Source organism: Pan troglodytes, chromosome 8 (genome assembly GCF_028858775.2).
Source record: "Pan troglodytes isolate AG18354 chromosome 8, NHGRI_mPanTro3-v2.0_pri, whole genome shotgun sequence".
NCBI lineage: Eukaryota > Metazoa > Chordata > Mammalia > Primates > Hominidae > Pan > Pan troglodytes.
The window spans coordinates 97,499,042-97,522,858 of record NC_072406.2 but is presented as its reverse complement, the minus strand read 5'-3'; positions in this window follow the sequence as shown (position 1 = coordinate 97,522,858).

The window sequence follows — 23,817 nt, the reverse complement described above, 5'->3', positions numbered from 1 at the left end:
GAGTTCATGTCCTTTGTAGGGACATGGATGAAACTGGAAACCATCATTCTCAGTAAACTATCGCAAGAACAAAAAACCAAACACCGCATATTCTCACTCATAGGTGGGAATTGAACAATGAGATCACATGGACACAGGAAGGGGAATATCACACTCTGGGGACTGTGGTGGGGAGGGGGGAGGGGGGAGGGATAGCATTGGGAGATATACCTAATGCTAGATGACAAGTTAGTGGTTGCAGCGCACCAGCATGGCACATGTATACATATGTAACTAACCTGCACAATGTGCACATGTACCCTAAAACTTAAAGTATAATAAAAAAAAAGAAAAAAAAAAAGAATGAAGACGTAAAAGAAATGAAAATACAAACAGAATAAAAGACACATAAAATATAGTGAAAAGATGTAACATATGTGTAATTGGACTCCCAGGAGGAGAGGAAAGAGATAAAGTGTGGGAGAGCAATAGTTTAATAAATAATGACTTAGAATTTTCCACAAACTAGTAAGCGATATATAGCCCCAGATGCAAGAAACTGAAAAACACACAGGAGAAACATTTTGAAGACCATATCTAGGCACATAATAGTAAAACTTCAATTCAAAGACAAAGAGAAATATCTTAAAAGCAGCCTGGAGAGGATGTTGCAGAGATGTATTAATTTAAAAGAGCAACAATAGGCTCTTTGAAGGCTAACAGATGATGTCTCAACATGAAATGAAATGTAAAATAGAAGATAATGGAATTATGCATGCAAATTACTGAAAGAAAATAAAAATCTGTCCATTCAGAATTTTATGCCAAATATAAATCACTCTCAGATGTTGCTATGGTTTGAATGCATGTGTTCTCACCAAAGTCATATGTTAAGACCTAAGACCCGGTGTGATTAAGAGAGGTGGCCCTTGGTGATTAAATCATGAGGGCTCTGCCTTCCTGAGTGGAATAAGTCCCCTTATAAATGAGCTCTAGAGAACTAGCTGGGCCCAATTTTTGCCTTTCTTCCCTCCCTCTGTGAGGATACAGTGTTCTTCCCTTCTGCGATGTTAGGACACAGCAACAAGGCACCATCTTGGAAGCAGAGTCAACCCTAACCAGATACTAAGTCTGCTGGTGCCTTCATCTCTTGGGCTTCCCAGCCTCCCGAAATGTGAGAAATAAATATCTATTCTTTTTCAATTGCCTAGTGTCAGGTATTTTGTTATAGCAGCACAATTGAACAAAGACAGAAATTGGAACTGAAAAGTGTGGTGTTGCTATAACAAACACAAGAAACTGTAAGCATCTTGGAACTGGGTAATGAGCAGAGGCTGGAAGAGTTTTGAAGTGTGTGCTAGAAAAAGCCTAGATTGCTGTGAATGGAGCATGTAAGGTGATTCTGGTGAAAGCTTGGAAGAAGAGAGCTGTAGAAAGAGCCTAAATCTTCTCGGAGATTATCTAAGTGGTTGTGATCAGAATGCTGGTAGGAATATCTATAGTAAAGGCCATTTTTTTCTTCAATTTATTTATTTATTTTATTTTTATTTTTAATTTGTGTGGCTACATAGTAGATATGCATATTTATGGGGTACATGAGATGTTTTGATACAAGCATGCAATATGAAATAATCATATCATGGAGAGTGGGGTATCTACTCACTCAAGCGTTTATCCTCTGTATCACCAACAGTCCACACTCTTTTAGTTATTTTGAAATGTACAATTATTATTGACTACAATCACTCTATTTGCTATCAAATAGTAGGTCTTATTCATTCTTTCTATTGTTTTTTGTAACCATTAGCCATCCTCACCTCCCCCACAGCCCCCCAGTATCCCTCCCAGCCTCTGGTAACCATCCTTCTACTCCCTGCGTTCATGAGTTCCATTGTTTTGATTTTTTAGGTCCCACAAATAAGTGAGAACATGTGATGTTTATCTTTCTGTGCCTGGTTTATTTCACTTAACATAATGATCTCCGGTTCATCCATGTTGTTGCAAATGACAGGATCTCACTCATTTTTATGGCTGAATTGTCCTCCAGCGTGTATATGTACCACATTTTCTTTATCCGTTCATATGTTGATAGACACTTAGGTTGCTTCCAAATCTTAGCTATTATGAACAGTGCTATAACAAACATGGGAATGCAGATATCTCTTTGATATAATGATTTCCCTTCGTTTGAGTATATACCCAGCCCTGGAATTGCTAGATTACATGGTAGCTCAATTTTCAGTTTTTTAAGGAACCTGCAAACTATTCTCCATAGTGGTTTTACTAATTTATATTCCCACCAACTGTGTACAAAGGTTTCTTTTTCTCCACATCCTCACGAGAATTTGTTGTTTCCTGTCTTTTGAATATAAGCCATTTTAACTGAGTTGAGATGATCTCTCACTGTAGTTTTGATTTGCATTTCTCTGATAATCAGTGATGTTAAGCACCTTTACATATGCCTGTTTGCTATTGTTATGTCTTCTTTTGTGAAATGTCTACTCAAATATTTCACCACTTTTTTGGATCAGGTTACTAGATTTTTTTCTATAGAGTTATTTGAGCTCCCTTTTATATTCTGGTTCTTAATCCTTTGTCAGATGGGTAGTTTGCAAATATTTTCTTCTATTCTGTGGGTTGTCTGTTTACTTTGTTGATTGTTTCCTTTGTTTGCTGTGCAGAAGATTTTTAACTTGATGTAGTCCCAGTTGTTCATTTTGCTTTTGTTGCCTACGTTTGTGGGGTATTGTTCAAGGAAATTTTGCCCAGGCCAACATTCTGGAGAGTTTCCCCAATATTTTCTTGTAATAGTTTCATAGTTTGAGGTCTTAGATTTAAGTCTTTAATCCATTTAAATTTGAATTTTGTATATGGCAAGAGATAAGGGTGTAGTTTTATTCTTCTGCATGTGGATATCCAGTTTTCCCAGCACCTTTTATTGAAGAGAGTGTCTTTTCTCTAGTGTATGTTTTGGACACCTTTGTTAAAAATGAGTTCACTGCAGGTGTGTGGATTTGTTTCTGGGTTCTTTATTCTGTTCCATTGGTCTGTGTGTTTGTTTTATGCCAGTACCTTGCTGTTTTTGTTATTATAGCTCTGTAGTATAACTTGAAGTCTGGTAATGTAATTGCTCCAGTTTTGTTCTTTTTGCTTAGGATAGCTTTGGCTATTCTGGGTGTTCTGTGGTTCCATATAAATTTTAGGATTTTTTTTGAATTTCTGTGAAGAATGCATTGATATTTTTAAAGGGATTTCATTTAATCTGAAAGGTGCTTTGGGTAAAGACCATTCTGATGAGGTATTGGATAAAAATGAGGACTATATTATTGGAAATGAAGGAAACGTCACCCTTGTTAAAAAGTGGCAAAGAAATGGATGAATTGTGTCCATGCTCTAGTACTCAGTGGAAGGCAGGGAAGGCAGAACTTTAGAGTGATGGGCTAGAATATGTGGCCAAAGAAATCTCTGAGCAATGTGTTGAGGGTGCTCCATGGCTTTTCTTGATTGCTTATAGTAAAATGTAAGAAGAGAGACAATAATTAAATATGGAGTTTATAATTACAAACTTAATTTTAAATATAACCTAAAGATTTGAAAAATTCTGAGCCTGGTAAGAATATTAAGGCAAAAAAGGTGTGTTCAGGAGATAATATCAAAGAGTATGGACAAGTGAATGATGATGAGATTAACATGCATATAAGGAAGCCAGATGCTGTTCTTTAGACAATGGGAACATGACCTGGTAAGCATTCCAGAGATCTTCGAGATTGTCACACCAATCACAGGCCCAGAGTACCAGGCCCCTGAGGACAGAACAATTAAAAAGGAGGGGCCCAGGGCACCTGTGGGATCTTGGGGCTCATTGCTTAGCACCATTTCAAGTCTCTGCTCTCCGCATTTTGGCTGCCCCAGAAGTTGCTGAAATGGATCCAATGGTATCTTGGGCCCGTGCTCTGGAAGCACAAGTGGCAAATCTTGGCAGCATGTGTGTGGTGCCAAGTCTGCTGGTGTGCAGAGTGCATGAGCTATGAAGGCATGGCTACTTCCACTTAGGTTTCAAAGAATGCCTCAGAGAGCCTCAAGGCCCAGCAGAGAACTGCCACAGAGGCAGAGCTGCCACAGACTGTCCCCAGTAGGGCAATGCCTAGTGGAGCCCATAGGAGCAGGGCCCATGCAGAGAGTCCCTTCTAGGGCAATGCCAAGCAGAGTCATGCACCAGGGCCACTGTGACGAGCCCTCATTAGGGCAAGGCTTAGTGGAGCTATGGAGGCACGGCTGCCTCCAAGACGTCAGCCCTTTAGAGCCACCAGCTGCACAGCCTGGGAGAATTGCAGCCACCAACTCCAACCTTGAGAGCTAGTGTGTAGGTGGTCCAGGGCCTTAAGCCCAGTTCCCACCCAGTGTGTCTAGAAGGTGAGATCTACAGTCAAAGGAAATTATTCTGGAGTCTTAAGATTCAATATTTGCTCTGTTAACTTTTGGATTGGGTTGGAACCTATTACCCTTTCCTTCTTTCCTATTTCTCCCTTTTGGAATGGAAATGTCTATCCTATGCCTATCCTCACCATTGCATTTTGGAATCACATAATTTGTTTGATTTCACAGGCTTACAGCTTGAAAGGATTTGCCTCGGAATGAATTGTACCTTGAGTCTCATCCATATCAGATTTAGATGACATTTGGATGAGACTTTGGACTTCGACTCTTAAGTTGTTGCTGAAACAAGTTAAGAGTTTGGGGGCTGTTGGAATGGAGTGATGTATTTTGTATGTGAGAAGGGCATGAGTTTTGGGGGGCCAGGGTTATAATGCTATGATTGGAAAATATGTGGCCCCTCAAAATTCATATGTTGGAACTTAAGACCCAATGTGATAGTATTAAAAGGTAGAGCCTTTAGGGGGTGATTGAATCGTGAAGGACCCACATTTACACATGGGATTTGTGGTATTCTTATAAAACAGCTCTGGAGAAATAGCTAGACCTTTTTTTTTTTTTGCCCATTTTCCATCGATCGTGTGAGAACACCATGTTCACCTCTTCTGCTGTGAGAGGACACAGCAACAAGGCACTATCCTGGAAGCAAAGAGTGAGACTTCACCAGATGCTGAACCTAGTCTCAGGTATTTTGTTATTTTGTTACAGCAGGACATGTGTGCTAAAACAGAAATGAAGCAAAAATATAGATATTTCAAACATATACACACATGCACACACACACACACACACAGACACACACACTTGAGAGACTATCACCAGCACGTCCACACTAAATCAAATGTTAAAGCGCATATTTCAGGTGGAAGAAAAAGGTAATCCCAGGTAGAAGCTCAAGAGAGCAGAAAGAAGTAAAAAGCAATGGAAAGGGTAAAAATGCAGACACATGTAAATGAATCCTAAGTGTATAAAAACAATAATAATGTATCATGGTGGTTAAAATATAAACGTTCAAATAATTAAAAATATGTATGTTCGAGGGTAATTAAATATAGGTATGGTATTCTAGTGTCCTTGCCTTGGCTAATAAATGATAGAAGTACTGATTTACATTGGACTTTAATTAGTCAAAGATTCATGAAGGATTTTCTAGGATAACAAGCTAATAACAACTTAATGAGGGGAATGATAAGTAATAACAATAATTCCTCAGAAAAGGAAGAAGGCAGAGGGAAAAAAAAGATAGGAGGATGGAACAAATAGAGAGCAATTAAGAACAGGGTAGATTAAAATACAAAAATTGACATTTAGTATAAGAAAACTAAATAATCCAATTAAATGGCATGCATTCTTGGGCTTATTTGAAAAAAACATACAAACATTAAATATAAGAGACAGATGGATGCACAAAGCTTGCAAATGAAAAGGTGTAAAAAGTTATAGCATGCAAACACTCAAAATAGAGGCAGGGTAGTAATATTAATATAAAGTAGACTGTAAGCTGAAAATCATAGATAAATAAGCACATGCAATAACTATGAAAGTTTCAACTCTCCAGAAAATTACACAAAGTTTAAACTTTTATGCATCTAATAATATACTCTCTCTATCAATCAAGCAAAATGAGTGGCTTAAGACAACAGAAATGCATTCTCTGACAGTTCTGGAGGCTGTAAGTCTAAAATTAAGGGGTCAGCAGGGCCATATCCCCTCTGGGACTCTGGGTAGAATTCTCCTTTGCTTCTTCTTAGCTGCCTGTGTGGCTATAAACACTTAGCATTCCTTGATTTTCAACCACATCACTCTCATCTCTACCTCTGTTGTTATACAGCATTTTCCTCCCTGAACCTCTGTTTTCTCTTCTTATAATGACAGTCATATTGGATTTGGGACCACCCTAATCTGGTATGACCTTATCTTAACTTGATGACATTCACAAAGACCCTATCCAAATAAAGTCAGGATATTCACAGGTTAGAACTTAAACATATTCTTTTAGAAAACACAATTCAACTCACAATAGCCTCAAAGTATGTAAAGCAAATACTGACAAAACTAAAATAAGAAAAAATTTAAATGAAGACATAATAAATGTGAAAGATAAGATACCACCATACTACTGATAATAATATAAAGACAAAAAAATCAAGAATCTGATTAAAATGATTAAAATAATACATCTCACAATTATAAAATATACATTTCTTTTTAAAAGTACATAGAACATTTACTATAATTGACCAATTACTGGATAAATGCAATTCTCATTGGATTCTAAATGATTGAAAATTTTAAAGCTCTTATTAGAAAAAAGGTTTAGATTCTATAATTCATTGGAATGACATTGGAACCAATAATTTCAAATATGCAGTAGAAAAGAGAATATAAATACAAAAAAGAGGAGGCATTATAAAATATTTTATTAACTGGATAAGAATTATGGTAGAAGTCAATAGCAAAAAATAGCTGGAATATCCTATACATTTGAAAATTAAGTAGTGCATTTCTAACAAATACATGGTAGAGGAAGGCATGAAGATGGAAATTGGAAAACAAAAAATAATGAATTGAACCATAATACAAATTTTATGTATTTAAATTCGATACTAGAGTAGAGCTATGATTAAAGGGAAATTTATAAACTTAAACATGTGTTTAAAGGGAAATGTATAACCTTAAACATGTGGAATATAGGTACAGTTTATATTTCAGGAAGTTCAAAAGAAAGCATCAAATGAAAGCCAAAGAAGGTAGAAAGAAGAGAACAGTAAGGACTAAACACACTAAAGTCTAAAATAAACCCATTACACAGATAATAAACAAAGGCAAAGGTTAATTGAAATGACTAAAATAATTGATAAACTCCTAAAGGGAATAGCAAGAAAAATAAATGAATGACATAAACTTCAAAATGAAATGAGATGAAAACTCTGATTATAGAATCAATAGATACTTTAAAAAGATTAGAAGATTATAAGGGGGCACTATGAACAATTTTCTGTACATGATTTTGAAAGTTTTAGTGAAATAAATTCCTAGAGAATACAATTGAACCCAACCTGACACAAAGAGGCACAAATAATCTAAATAACCCTATACCTATTAAAGAAATTAAAAATTTCCACAGAACACAACTTTAAGCTGATATGCTTTCACCAGTGAAACCAACCAAATTCTTATGAAAGAAAGGACACAGACCTTAATCAAACTTTCCAGTTAATGGAATAAGAAGGAATACTTCCCAACTCATTTTATCAGATCAACATAACTTAATATCAAAATCTGACAAAGAGTTTGCAAAGAAAGACAATCCCTTTGAGGAACATACATGCAAAAATTCCAAATCCAGTTACATAAAAGGCAACTAAGCTTTCTAACTAAGCTGTCTTTTTTACTCAGAAATTGACATTTGAAAATCAGTCATGCAATTTACCACATTAATAGAATAAAAGAGAGAAATTATGTAATCATCTCAGTTGATAAAATAAAAAGATTGGTTAAGGTAAGGAAAATATTTAATTTGTAAATTATAAAACATGCATGTGTGCACATGCACACACACACACACACATATTATATCCCTTAATTCTTGATTTCACATGTGAATTTTCAAAGTTCTAATACAAAGAAAGTTTAGATTCTAAGAGTCCTTGGATGACTTTGGAAACAATAATTCAAAAATGCAGTATGAAAGGGAAACCACTCGCCAGAACAAACTAGATGTTGGGGATATGTTTAAGCTTTTGGATAAAATGCTACTTCTGATACGATAAAAAAGAAAATTCCAAACAAGTCTATGCCTGTTTCTTCAGATGGAGCCTGGCTAGGAAAGTAATCAAATACAGAACAGAGATTAAACCACCAAAGCTGAGGACGCTCACAGAGTCCATTGCATCCTCTGCCACCTCCATCAGAAAAGGTGCTGTTATCTATGGCTGAGAGACCCATAGATGGTTCATATCACAGGACTCTGTGCAGACAACTCCCTGTACCAGCCCAGAGATGGGTAGACTAGCTGGATGGCTAGTCTACAACAATCACTGCAGCTTGGCTCACAGGAGGCCACATCCACAGGAAAAGGGGGAGAGTACTACATCAAGGGGACACCCTGCAGGACAAAAGAATCTGAACAACAGCCTTCAGCCTTGGACCTTCCCTCTGATAGAGCCTACCCACATGAGAAGGAACCAGAAAAACAACCCTGGTAATACGGCAAAACAAGGCTCCTCAACACCCCGCAAAAAATCTCACTAGTTCACCAGCAATGGATCCAAAACAAGAAGAAATCCTGATTTACCTGAAAAAGAATTCAGGAAGTTAGTTATTAAGCTAATCAGGGAGGGACCAGAGAAAGGCAAAGCCCAATGCAAAGAAATCCAAAAAAATTATGCAAGAAGTGAAAGAAGAAATTCATGGAAATAGATAGCTTAAAGAGAAAACAATTAAAAATTCAGGAAACTTTTGACACACTTTTAGAAATGTGAAGTCCTAGAAATTCTCAGCAATAGAATTGAACAAGTAGAAGAAAGAATTCAGAGTTCAAAGACAAGGTCTTCAAATTAACCCGATCCAACAAAAACAAAGAAAAAAGAATAAGAAAATATGAACAAAGCCTCCAAGAAGTCTGGGATTATGTTAAACCACCAAACTTGAGGAAGAAGAGAATTCTAAAAGCCTGGAAAACATATTTAGGGGAATGATTGAGGAAAACGTTCCCAGCCTTGTGAGAGACCTAGACAGTCAAATACAAGAAGCACAAAGAACACTTGGGAAAGTCACTGCAAAAAGATCTTTGCCTAGGTACATTTTCATCAGGTTATACAAAATTAAGACATAGGAAAGAATCTTAAGAGATGTGAGGCAGAAGCACCAGGTAACCTATAGAGGAAAACCTATCAGATTAACAGCAGATTTCTCAGCAGAAACCCTGGAAACTGGAGGGGATTTGGGAACTATCTTCAGCCTCCTCAAACAAAACAATTATCAGCCAAGAATTTTGTATCTAGTGAAGCTAAGCATCTTATATGAAGGAAAGATACAGTCGTTTTCAGACAAACAAATGCTGAGAGAATTCGCCATTACCAAACCACCACTGCAAGAACTGCTAAAAGGAGCCCTAAATCTTGAAACAAATCCTAGAAACACATCAAAACAGAACCTCCTTAAAGCATTAACCACACAGAACCTATAAAACAAAAATACAAATTAAAAAGCAAAAAAAAAAAAAAAAAGAAACAAATTTAACAAACCCAAAGTACACAGACAGCAAAGAGCATGATGAATGCAATGGTACTTCATACTTCAATACTAACATTGAATGTAAATGGCCTAAAAACTCCACTGAAAAGATACAGAACTGCAGAATGGATAAGAACTCACCAACTAACTACCTGCTGCCTTCAGAAGACTCACCTAACACATAAGGACTCACATAAACTTAAAGTGATGAAAAAAGGCATTTCATGCAAATGAACACCAAAAGTGAGGAGGGGTAACTATTTTTATATCAAACAAAACAAACTTTAAGGCAACAGTGACTAAAAGAGACAAAGAGGGACAGTATATAATGGTAAAAGGCCTTGTCCAACAGGAAAATATCATAATTCTAAACATATATGCAGCTAACACTGGAGCTCCCAAATTTATAAAACAATTACTAATAGACCTAAGAAATGAGATAGACAGCAACACGATAATAGTGGGGGACTTCAGTACTTCACTGACAGCACTAGATAGGTCATCAAGACAGAAAGTCAAAAAAGAAACAATAGATTTAAACTATGTCTTGGAACAAATGTACTTAACAGATATATACAGAACATTTCATTCAATAACAACAGAATACACATTCTATTAAACAGCACATTGAACTTTCTTCAAGATAGACCATATAATAGGCCATAAAATGACCCTCAATAAATTTAAGGAAATTGAAATTATATCAAGCATTCTCTAAGACCACAGTGGAATAAAACTGGGAATCAACTCCAAAAGGAACCTTCAAAACCATGCAAATGCATGGAAATTAAATAACCTTCTCCTAAATGAGCATTGGGTCAAAAGAGAAATCAAGATGGAAATTAAAAAATTATTCGACTGAATGACCATAATGACACAACCTATCAAAACCTCTGGGATTCAGCAAAGGTGGTGCTAAAGGAAAGTTCATAGCCTTAAATGCCTACATCTAAAAGTCTGAAAGAGCACAGACAATCTAAGTTCACACCTCAAGGAACTAGAGAAACAAGAACAAACCACACCCAAACCCAGCAGAAGAAATGAAATAACCACGATCAGAGCAGAACTAAATGAAATTGAAACAAACAAACAAACAAAAATACAAAAGATAAATAAAACAAAAAGCTGGTTGTTTGAAAAGATAAATAAAATTGATAGAAAATTAGCAAGATTAACGAAGAAAAGAAGAGAGAAAATCCAAATAACCTAAGAAAGAAAACAGGAGCTATTACAACTGACATCACTGAAATACAAAAGATCATTCAATGCGACTATGAACACCTTTACACATATTAACCAGAAAACCTAGAAGAGATGTATAAATTCCTGGAAAAATACGACCTTCCTAGCTTAAATCAGGAAGAATTAGATACCATGAACAGACCAATAACAAGCAGCGAGATTGAAATGGTAATTGCAAAATTATCAACAACAACAAAAAAATTCCAGGATTAGACAGATTCACAGCAGGATTCTACCAGACATTCAAAGAAGAATTGGTACCAATCCTTTTGACACAATTCCACAAGACAGAGAAAGAAGGAAGCCTCCCTAATTCATTCTATTAAGCCAGCATCACCTTTAATCCCAAAACTAAGAAAGGATGTAACCAAAAACGAAAACTACAGAGCAATATCCTTGATGAACATAGATGCTAAAATCCTTAACAAAATAGTAGTTTACTGAATCCAACAACATATTAAAAAAGATAATCCACCATGATCAAGCGAGTTTCATATCAGGGATGCAGAGATTGTTAAACATACACAAGTCAATAAATGTGAGACACCACATAAACAGAATTAAAAACAAAAGTCACATGATTATCTCAATAGTGCAGAAAAAACTTTTGACAAAATCCAGAATCCCTTTGTGATTAAATCTCTCAGCAAAATCAGCATACAAGGGACATACCTTAATGTAATAAAAGCCATCTATGACAAACCCACAGCCAACATAATACTGAATGCGGAAAAGTTGAAAGCATTCCCTCTGAGAACTGGAACAAGGCAAGGATGCCCACTCTCACCACTCCTCTCCAACATAGTACTAGAAATCCCAGCCAGAGCAATCAGACAAAAGAAAGAAATAAAGGGCATCCAAATCGGTAAAGAGGAAGTCAAACTGTCACTGTTTGCTGACGATATGATTGTTTACCTTGAAAACCCTAAGGACTCCTAGGAGCTTTCTAGAGGTGATAAAAGAATTCAGCAATGTTTCCGGATACAAGATTAATGTACACAAATCAGTAGCTCTTCTATACACCAACGGCAACCAAGCAGAGAATCAAATCAAAAACTCAACCCCTTTTACAGTAGCTGCCAAAAAAAATAATAAAATACTTAGGAATATACCTAACAAAGGAGTTGAAAGACCTCTACAAGGAAACTTCAAAACACTGCTGAAAGAAATCATAGACAACATAAACAAGTGGAAACACATCCCATGCTCATGGATGGGTAGAATCAATATTGTGAAAATGATCATAGTGCCAAAAGCAATCTACAAATTCAACACAATCCCCATCAGAATATCACCATCATTCTCACAGAATTAGAAAAAACAATTCTAAAATTCATATGGAACCAAAAAAGAGCCCACCTAGCCACAACAATACCAAGCAAAAATAACAAATCTGGAGGCATCACACTACCAGATTTCAAACTATACTATAAGGCCATAGACACCAAAACAGCATGGTACTCATATAAATATTGGCACATAGACCAATAGAACATAATAGAGAACCCAGAAATAAATCCAAATACTTACACCCAACTGATCTTCGACAAAGCAAACAAAAACATAAAGTGGGGAAAGGACACCCTTTTCAACAAATGGTGCTGGGATAATTGGCTAGCCACATGTAGGAGAATGGAATGGGATCCTCATCTCTCACCTTACACAAAAATCAGCTCAAGATAGTTTAAGGACTTAAACCTAAGAGCTGAAACTATAAAAATTCTAGAAGATAACATTGGAAAAACCCTTCTAGACATTGGCTTAGGCAAGGATTTCATGACCAAGAACCCAAAAGCAAATGCAATAAAAACAAAGATAAATAGCTAGGACCTAATTAAACTAAAGAGCCTTTGCACAGCAAAAGGAACAGTCAGCAGAGTAGACAGACAACCCACAGATTGGGAGAAAATCTTCACAATCTATACATCTGACAAAGGACTAATATGCAGAATGTACAATGAACTCAAACAAATCTGTAAGAAAAAAACAATCCCATCAAAAAGTGGGCTAAGGACATGGATAGATAATTCTCAAAAGAAGATATACAAATGGCCAACAAACCTATTAAAAAATGCTCAACATCACTATTTATCAGGAAAGTGCAAATCAAAACCACAATGCAGTGCCACCTTACTCCTGCAAGAATGGCCATAATCGAAAAATAAAAAAACAGTAGATGTTGGTGTGGATGTGGTGAGCAGGGAACACTTCTACACTGCTGGTGGAAAGGTAAACTAGTACAGCCACTATGGAAAAGAGTGTGGAGATTCCTTAAAGAACTAAAAGTAGAACTACCATTTGATCCAGCAATCCCACTACTGGGTATCCACCCAGAGGAAAAGAAGTCATTATTTGAAAAGGATGCTTCCATACGCATGTTTATAGCAGCTGAATTCACAATTGCAAAATCGTGGAACCAACCCAAATGCTCATCAATCAACGGCTGGATAAACTGTGGTATATATATACAATGGGATACTAAGCAGCCATAAAAAGGAATTAGTTAACAGCATTTTCAGTGGCCTGGATGAGATTGGAGACTATTATTCTAAGTGATGTAACTCAGGAATGGAAAACCAAACATCGTATGTTCTCACTGATATGTGGGAGCTAAGCTATGAGGACACAAAGGTGTGAGACTGATACAATGGACTTTAGGGACTTGTGGGGATGAGTAGGGGGGGATGGTGAGGGACAACAGACTACAAATATGATGCAGTATATACTGCTAGGGTAATGGGTGCACCAAAATCTCACAAATCACCACTAAAGAACTTACTTATGTAACCAAATACCACTTGTACCCCAATAACTTATGGAAAAATAAAATAAAATACAAAACAGAGAAATGGCTACAGGTGTGTCTGTACTAATAGCCCTGAAGGAGTCTCAGAGCTCTAGCACAGAATCTTTCAGTGAAGGAGAGCATCCCTGTGCACCAGGAGTAATATGGTTGTAATAAAGGGCTGGATTTCCCAAGGCTGAGGTGGTACAGTTCTAGCTGTAAAAGGCAGCTGAGACAGAGAGCTACAGAGCAAGGAGCCTGAAAGCTGGAAACCAGGAGTGCAATACCTGTGTGGACTGAGCCAGAAACCAAACACAAGCCATTGAGTCTGAGCACATGCAACAGGTTAGACAGACACTTGAGCACATGCTTCCCACTGCACCCTAAAACCATGACACATGCAAGACTCTGGAAGCCCAGACAGAACTCTGAGTGAGAGACAAGATAGCCCAGATTTTAATATTATGTTTTCAATGCCAAGCTTCTCATATGTCATGTCTAGTTAGAGAAAAAAAAATTAAAGATACACACGGGCACACACCTAAAAGAGCCTTCTGGGGCCAAAGAGCTAGGTATAGTAATGGGCCTGAGTTTGAGACCAACCTGGAATCACTGTAGAACTGCAATCTGCAGTCTTAATTAAAGACAAGATCCTTGTCAAGTGACAGTCAAGGGTGAGGAATAGAGACACAGATTAGGCACAGAGAAGGGTTACAGTGTGAGGTCTTCGAAGTTAGATCCCAGTGCTAGCAGTACCATGTAATATGAACTGTGAGAACTAGCCCACTCTTATCTGTGGGAAAGATGCACAGGGTTTGTTTCCTTTGACTTTTCAAATATGTTTTCCATTAGTCTGACAAATAGGAATGGTCCAGAGGTCTGTTAAGCCCTGAGATCACCCCACAAAGAGCTCTTTATACTGGAGTTCAAGTGCCATATCCCCATCACTAGCCTTCAGAAATGCTTGCCCCTCATCCCAGCACTGGCAAGGGTCTCCCACCAACCCTGGATCTCATCAGGTTTCATTTTAGGGATGTACCAAGTTGTTAAAAGTTGATCCCAGAAAATGATATTCATCAGAAGAAATGAGGTCACTCACTGGCTTACAGCCTCTGCTTTTAAATAGCTGGGAGATTGAGCAATGCCAGTTGATGTCTTCTAATCTAATCTACAAATTGAGCACATGGTCCCCAAACTACTGATATTGGGATAGCCCACTGGGACATCAAATGTAGCTTAGCTCCTCTTTGTATGTCATTAATTATCATAATATGGAAGTCAGTTTTTGTCATCCTAAAATAGAAACAGCCCATATGTTGAGAGATTTAAACATAGAATAAAGTTTGCATGTCTCGCTCCCCCTTCCCACCAAATCCATCCCCTCTGGGCTGACATATTTTTTGTTTGCTCTGAACTCGGAAATAGAACATTTGTGGCTCTGAGACTCCTCTTGTTTCCTTCTTTTGTGGGAACAGTGTAACATTCACTTCTATTTTGGACAGAAGCCTTATGTTTTGAAAGTTTTGGGGAGAGAAAGGCCTGCGGCCCTTCGTCAATACAGCATATGTCAGTGCAAAGCAGTTAATTTTCTGAAAAAGAGAATGTGCTTGTCTTTAACTTTTTAAGATGCTATAGCTAAGGACAGAGAGTGTTGCTGGGAATCTCAGGGAAGCTGGTTCTGTGCATGAGTAAGCAAGCAGTGCTGAAAGAACCCAGGTTGAGGTTCTTTACTGGGGATCTGAGTGTGGAGTGGGAATTGGCACTTTCTAGAGGATGCTCTTCAGCATGTTTACTGGAGAAGGCAGGCTCCAAAGCTGAGGGGCTCCTGAGTCAAAGAGGATGGAACGCTGCAAACTCAAGGATGGGGAGAGGGCATCCAGCACCAAAAAATGTGCCACTTGTTTTGCAGGCCCACATTACTAAAAATTAATTTGGCATGAAATTATGAGAATGAACATCTTAACTCTTTGGGGCCGGTTTCTCTTATTATTCTTGGGCAGTATATGCCATGGAAAGAGCAAGAGCTTCAGAATCAGACTGGAATTACCAGCTGTGGGGACTTTGGGCATGGCACCTCTCACATGTGAGCTTTATTTTTTTCTTCTGTGTAATGGAAATAGTAACTATCAATAAAAATTTGCTGTACAGATTATATATGGGAAACATAGTACACGCTTGGAAAGTAGAAAGCGCAGATTGAATGTTTTTAGTATATAGTGTCTGCTTTTATTATGAAAATAAGATAGTCATACTCTAAGAAAAACCTAGACCACCCAACTCTGAATATCATTCCTTATTGCCATTTTTCATCAATCTAAATAGCATAATGATTATCTTCTCTTTAATTGTTTTTATTAATCAACTGATCAGGAAATATAATCTATCATTTGTTGCAGTAACATGTGGTGAGCTGACTGAATGCAGCAGTGTAATATGGAAATTTCACAAGCTAGACTTAAATATAGGCTTCATTTCAGGACACACATACACACATGTGTAGCTATGAAACTTGACACATTTATTTAGGCTTTAAATCAACTTCTCTCATTGTGAAGATGAGGAAACTAAGACAACAGGAGTTGAAACACAGAGTTCAGAGGTCCTCAGATTTGAAAATGACCTAAAGAGAAGCAGTTATTTGATTGCAGATTGCATTTCTCCTACAGCATCTCTGATAAGCCTATTTATTTCCTATGTTTATTCATCTCTAGAAAGCTGACCACCACAGAAGCCATCCACTGTCTGTAAGAACACAGAAGGTCTGGTAATTTCCTTTCAGCACTGAAAGCAAGCTGAGCTTCCTGAAGCTTTCACTGTGGTTTCATCTCCAGGTTCCATGAAGAAAAGGTCTGATCCTTCTCCCACATTCTGGTGCCTCAATGACTTCTTGACAGTATCATTCCTTGCTGGGACTTTTCTTTGTCAAAGCCTTACCCTATTGTCTTCTTTGCCTGGAACTGATGCTCTGACCTGATCCACTGTGTAACAAACAGAAATAGGCATTGGAGATTTAGCATCGAGTTGGACCTAAAAGCTCAGATTTCTGATTTGTGAAATAGGAATAAGGGTCCCCACCTCACAGGCGTGTTGTGAGAAGATGTAGCAAACTCATGTATTTCTTTGCCTCCTTCCCATTCTGAATCCACATGATTTAACCAGAAATGTATTTTTAACTGAACTATGGGGGGATGATTGGTGGAGATCCAGGAGTTTGGCCTTTTTCCATGGTTAAGGATAAAGCCCAATATTAAGAAAGGAGAAAGAGAGATCCATTGCAGTGCATTCATCTGTTCTTCCCCCCAAACTATTGCATAATTACATTGCCTGAAAGCTATGTAATTAGAAGTTATAATCCTTATCCCGTTATAGTTGATTTGAACTTTAACAAATTTTAAATTTAAGCAATATGAATATGGTCTATTATGTTTATAAAAATAAGAAAAAAAAAGCAGAATACAACCACAGTTTAAGTAGAGATGATTGTTTTAAATGCTTGCCTCTTCCCCAACCCCAGCCAGAGGTGAAGCTGACGTCTCATAGTTGTAGATTCCCTTGATTGCTTGCTTATGCGTTTCCCTTTCCCTGAAAGTCACCAAAAATTAACTCTTAGCAAATAATTTGAATATTTTAATTTTTAAAACAAACTTCATTAAGCATTTACCAAGTACCAAACACAATGATTGTGTTGGATTACTTTTTCTTTCTTAAGTAATTCTAATATATCCCAGTGTCTGATAACCATAGGGCATTAGAAGCTACTGGAAAGCATGTGGTAGGGAGACAGGACACAATTCCCTTCCCCTTGATCTGTAACTTCAGTCCTGGTCGGGGTCAAAGACTCCTGCCCTCTCTGGTATGGTCCAGGGTGGGGGATGAGGAAGATGTGGGAAGGGGGGTGGGCCCAAGGACATGTCCCTCAGGGATGGAAAACAGACAGCTGCCATTCAGGAGGATGGAGCATCAAACCCCATTCTACCCCAAGCCAGAAACTGTGTTCCTTTAAAGCATCTGAGCTCAGGTGCAGGATTTCTCAGTAAGACCACAGGGTATGGAGGCAACGACTTGGCTTATACCTGGTGAGTGTGGGAGTCACAGACCTTATCAGAACTTCTGAGTGGACATGAGTGATGCCAGGAGCTGAATTCCACCACAGGATAAAGGAAGGTAGGGCTGGGCAACAGAACATCAAACCAGGAACTGAGCAGAAAGCCCATGAACAGGCTGCAGACACCTTATGTGGCTGGCCTGATAACCGTTCCTGCTCTCGCTTAGCACCCTGGGGCTCTGCTGTCTCAGGGACACCTCAGTCCATTGCTGGAGGAGGAGTTCTGGCAACACAGTAGGGTGAGTGATCACAGCCTCTGGCACTGGATGGTAGACTTCTCTCTGCAGCTGGCAGAGCCCTGGCAGGCAGATTCTTCCCAAGCATGCAAGTGGAGGCCAGGGAACTGAGACCCAGGAAACAGTTTCTGCTTAGTGATGAAAGGAGTTCTTTGCACCTCACCCTGCTCCACTCTCCTCCAACCAATGGTCCTTTTCCTGCTCAGATAAGATGCTCACACTAGGGTGCCAAAGATTAATTATTTAGTGTCAGTGGAGGGTGGTATTTTTGATGATAAAGAGTTTCACGTAACTGCTAAGTATTATTATAATTAGAGAGCTAAGCAGATACATTTATCCTGCATCTAGTAATTAGGCAGGGAAGTAAATTAATTTTTCCCTATCCATGCTCATTTTCTTGTTGGTTATTTTTATATCAAGCACAAGGAGACAGCTTTATCTGTTTCATTATGGATTATATATGCTGTGCTCCTCTGTCCAACCAATTTAGATAAAAGTGGATCTGCCCTAGAGAAACTTCATTTGGGAGAGTGTGGTAGGAGGAGGAGATAAGGCCTTCTTGTCTAAGTGAGTTATAAATAGCGGGCAAATAAATAGAAAGTCCCAGCTGCTGTTGGGAAAAAAAAAAAAAAGAGTGCGTGTGTGTGTGTGTGTGTGTTTCTTCTGTTACTGTATAATTAGCATGAGTCACTGTCCTCTTTGCTGGGAGTGCATGATGCAAAGAAGGAGGAGGTGTAAAGGAAGACAATTGGTGGACATTCAGCCGGGAGGAAGAGAGCCAGGCCTGGGTCTGAGGAAGGTGCTGGTCTTCACTGAGTTTCCAAGATACAGGAAGCTCAGAACAAATGGTGCACAAACAGCTCTCTAGTCCTTGTGGGGTGAGCCAGGAGAAAAGAAGCATCACTGTTGAATGTGTTCCATAGAGGAGACATTGTGGATGCATGTACATGATGTGTAATGCTGCATTTCAATTCCTCTTTGAGGCCCCATTCCCCTGGAGGTTTAAGTGCTGCCGATCTATGATCTTCCCATCATGTTTCTCTGACGCACGTACCTCTGGGGGACAGAGAGCTCATTTACTCCTTGATGATGCCCATGCAGACAAGCTCTGAGATAACTTCATATCCTAGGTGGCTTGCAATCAATCACATTCCCAGAGAAAGGCAAAGCCTCTCCAAGCCTGGCTCTGTCTGAGCAAAATTGACCTTACACTGGGTTGTTACTAGAGTGAAGTGTTACTCCTGCACTACTGGGAAATCATTCTACTGCTCTACACCTTCCTGCCTGTCTGCCACTATATGCCCCCACTCCACAGACACACAGACACTTAGCCTGGCTCTGGGAACCAGCAGGAACTCCAGTGGACTGTCTTAGCCTGCTGCCTAGACAAACCCCCACCCATTTCTGGTCTACTGCTGCTTTGCTAGGTTGGAGAACTGAGCCTCTCCAAGACAGGTCTCAGACTAAGCTGGGATGAAAGAGGCACCTATTGCACAAAATTGAAGGAGGTGCTCATTCTCAGGTGGTTATCTTTCACTTGTATGTCCCTGAGTGCAAGGGCCTCCTTAAATCATGTGCTCGGGGGTGTCTGACTCACCTTAACCCAGGTGCCACTGGGCCCTAGGACTTCCCAGGCTTTACTCGTCAAAGGAGTTATGGTAGCATAGGTAATGGCCCCCAGAGATGTCCGGGCCTTAATCCCCATTCAGCCTGTGAATACATTACCATATATAGCACAAGGAGTTTTAAGTTATGGATCTTGAGATAAGGAGATTGTCCTGGATTGCCCAGATGGGCTCTAAATGTAATCGCAAGTGTCCTTACAGTTGTAGAAGGAGGCAGAGAAGCATTTGACTACAGTGTCCTTATACTTGTAGAAGGAGGCAGAGAAGCATTTGACTACAGGGACAGAAGAGAAAAGGCATTGTTATGACCTTTGCAGAGGGAGCAACATTTGAAGACTTTGTGGTTTTGAAGATGGAAGAGAGCCACCCACCCCGGGGTGTGGACAGCCTCTAGTGGCTGACAAAGGCATGGATATTATTCTCCCCTAGAGCCTCTGGAGAGAGTGTGGCCCTGCTGACACTGTGATTTTGACCCACTGAAACCCATTCTGGGCACCAAACTCTAAGAGGGCAAATATGGTTTCTCAGAAGCCACGAACTGTGTGGTAACTTATTGCAGCAGCAATAGGAAGTAAATGAATATAGGAACCCAGCATCCCTCTTCCCTTGACTTCCCCAGAACCAACTGAGGTGACTGTGATCATGCCAAGAATAGGTTAGAAGGACACAGGCAACCCAGCCACACACAGCAGAGTCTAATTATTGGCTTCCTCTAGGACTCTGACTTTCAAACCTTTAGCCAAAGATTTGACTTCAGCCCATTGAAATCAGGTCTATAGCCAGAGATTTGGCACTTGCAACTCCAAAGCTCAGGATTGACACAGGTGGTGAAGGTGGAATTCTTAGAGAAGGGGGCAGGAAGAGGGAGTCTTAGTAAATATCATGACATGCTTTATCTTCACAAGGGCAGGAAGACATTTTATACACTCAGATATTTGCCTAATCAGGGCAACCCAGTTCACTCTCAATGTGCAAATAAGCAGGCAGAAAGGGTTAATTTATTGATCCTGGTCTTATAGTTGATAAATAGCATAACAGAGACTCTCTTTTTTTTCCTAACCCTTATTTTCTTCTTCAAACCAGGAATTTAGAGCCCCCTCCTTGATCTTGTAGGATCTGGAATTTAACATCTGCCACCTATAATGAGCTCTGGACCAGAACCCAGATGACCACCATCAAGGCAGCCTCCTTCACATTGCCCCAGCCACTGCTAGTTACAGGCAGAGTAAAGTTAAAGCCCTTACCAAGGCTTAGGAGGCCTTCTGTGATGTAGCCTGGCCTTTGGCCTCACTGGGCATGATTGTCTCCCATAATCATCCTACTATTCCCTATCCCCACCCAGCCTCCAGCACTGGGCCCTGTCACATTGCAAGACTCATGTGTCCTCGTCTCCCCTAGTTATGGTAGCCAGGTAGGTAGCTGTATTTTTTTTGTTGTTTTTTTTGCACATGACCTCTTTTTTTTTTTTTTTTTTGCACAAATTAAGTCACAAGTGGCCTCTCTGACTGAACTTCTTCTGATAGGCTTTGTGCAGAATAAGGGTACTCTTCTTGGTCTCCAGGGTTTCCACCTGAAGCCCTATCTCACTCTTCTTTGATTGGTTATTTTCCTTCTTCCTGCAACAGACAGAATCCGGATCTTACTAAATCTGTATTTTATCCCTTAAGTGTCTGGCACAGTGCCCAGCACATAAAGGTCACTGATAAATGTTTTTTCAATGAGTGAATGATTTAATACATGAACATAATAAAGTAGAATGTTATTATTGATATAAAATTAATTCTGGAATCTCCAAATAGCACCATCAAGCCCAGGGTGAGATAAAGCCTGGGAGAATACTTTGGAGGATAAATTCTAGCCTGACCCTTTGGGGGTGAGGGAGTGCTGCAATGATTTTTTTTTCTTCTTAGTTTTTACATTTCATTTCAGTAAGTGCATTCCATTTCACCCACAGTGTAGCTGTATGTCTCGTAGAGCACGTCGACATAGAGTGAGTGTGCCTGGGAGATTATGCAGGGAATTGAAGATAAACATCAATTTACTTGGGCCTGAAAATAAAAGTTTCATGGTAAGAAAAATCAGTAATGTGAATCTTCCCTTGAATTCAGAGGTAGATGAATGGATGAGTCTAAATGGTAATACTTTAAAAACATTCAACAGAATCTGGGAAAGCAGAAGAATAATTTTGACCAGTACTTGGTCGAGCTGGGGGCAGAGAGAGGAAGCCTGAACATGGAAATACAGTTTGGAAAGCTCTTTTTTCTTTCTTCCTTCCATGTAATTTTTCTCACTTTCCCCACAAGCTTGGCCTAAAGTGTGCATGATTCAAGAAACTCATATTCTAAGTCTTGTCGCTTCAGCCTCTTATGTTAGTGATTATATGCCTTAGTCCCCACAGTCTGCAATTGTAAAAGTCGAAAAGTCTTGGAGGATGTGAGTTGAGGATATAATGGTAAGCTGCCTGAGGTTGCAATCCTCCATCATAGAAAAGCAAGCCCTACAAAATATGTTTGCCTTAAGGATAAGTCAATATCGTAAGGACAAGTCTGTTTTCTGTTTCCTGGTTTAGTGGAAATAAACCATGACCTGCGGGGTCAAAGAGGCACTAGGCTCATGTCCTGGCTCTGTCACTTGCTCACAGAGGAACACATCAGCTCTGACTCAGTGGGATCAACCAATAAGTTCCCCTTTCCCTGTAACCACTTGTCTGCTTGTTCAGATGCAGAATTAGTATTGTGTAGCATGTTAATAGTTTATTAAATGCTTTATTATTTTAATGTTATGACATTACCCTCCTTGACCTTTTACTTGGAAGCTAATTGTACATTTCTCTCAATTAATTTGTAGATTTTCTATAAACTTCTACATTCTTTTATGCCATTTCGTGAGGTTAAATTATAGATTTGCTTTTCCACACATTTCTCTCCTTGAGTTTCAGGGCATTAAAGGATGGTATTAAGTTGTGCTTGCAGGTAACCATCATTGGCCTTCAAATCTGTATTGAGTCCTTCCATAAGAAAGCCATAGTCATGATGTGTGTGTGTGTGCATGTGTGTGTGTGTACACACATATATGTGCGTGTATATGTATGTATGGTCATAAAGTATGAGTGCGTATGTGTTTATATAGAGAGATCTCATAAATAGGTCTTCAGTTGATGTCAGCCCTTAAGCAGTAATTGTGTATCTATTACCTTTGGCTTCTCTGGAAGATCATGAGAATTTGGAAACAGTTAAATTTTAAAAGCTGTCATTTTTGGCACTGACATGTGCTTCGACAGGGATCTTCTGTTGCAAAAAGCAGGCATGCACTCAGAGAAGCTTATAAAAATAGAACGTTGGTTGTAAGAAGAGGGGCTCACTTGGACAGTACAGTCAGGTCTCATGGGAGTACCAACTCTTGAGGCTGACTTGATCACCTATCACAGGCTTTCCCTGTTCCTGGGACTACCTGGCCTCTTGCCTCAATGCAAACTGGCTGCTTCTGCCAAGCTCATTGTTTCTCCCATGGTTTCTGTGTCCTTGTCCCCATGTCTTTGGCTTACATGTCAGGTAGTTTCAACCAACCCTGACACTACCTCTGGTCCCAACTCCACATATATTGTGGAACAGAAGTTGTATTTTTTTGGTTTCACAGAACAAAATATTTTTAAAAAATAATAGAGTTTTCTTAGGTTGGCCCAGGTCCCATCTGCTGTAGACAGGGGAAAATTCAAGGTCAGGATGATGGCATATATTCCATGATGGATTCAGACCTTATTGTATCTCTAGTATGGAAAATAATAATGCATGGTCCAACCTTTTAAAACAAATTGGAAATTTAAAAATGGACTTTTACAATTGCTCTGAATCTTTGATCCATAAATTCTACTGTCTGGACTGCAGAGCAAGAGCATTAGATTGAATTCAGAAACAAACCGTCACAAAAATGTTCAATGAAGCATGGAAAAAAGGGCAAAGAAAAGAAAATTTCAAGTTCTCAGCAATAAAGACCAAATGAATGACTGAATAAATCTGCTTCTAATGTACTTTTTAATATATATAATTTAATTTTTTTGATACATAATAGATATACATGTCTTCAGAGTATATCTGCTTATTTAATATATTCCTATAATTTATAAAGACCAAGTCAATGTAATTGGGATATCCAGCACCTTAAATATCTTTTCCT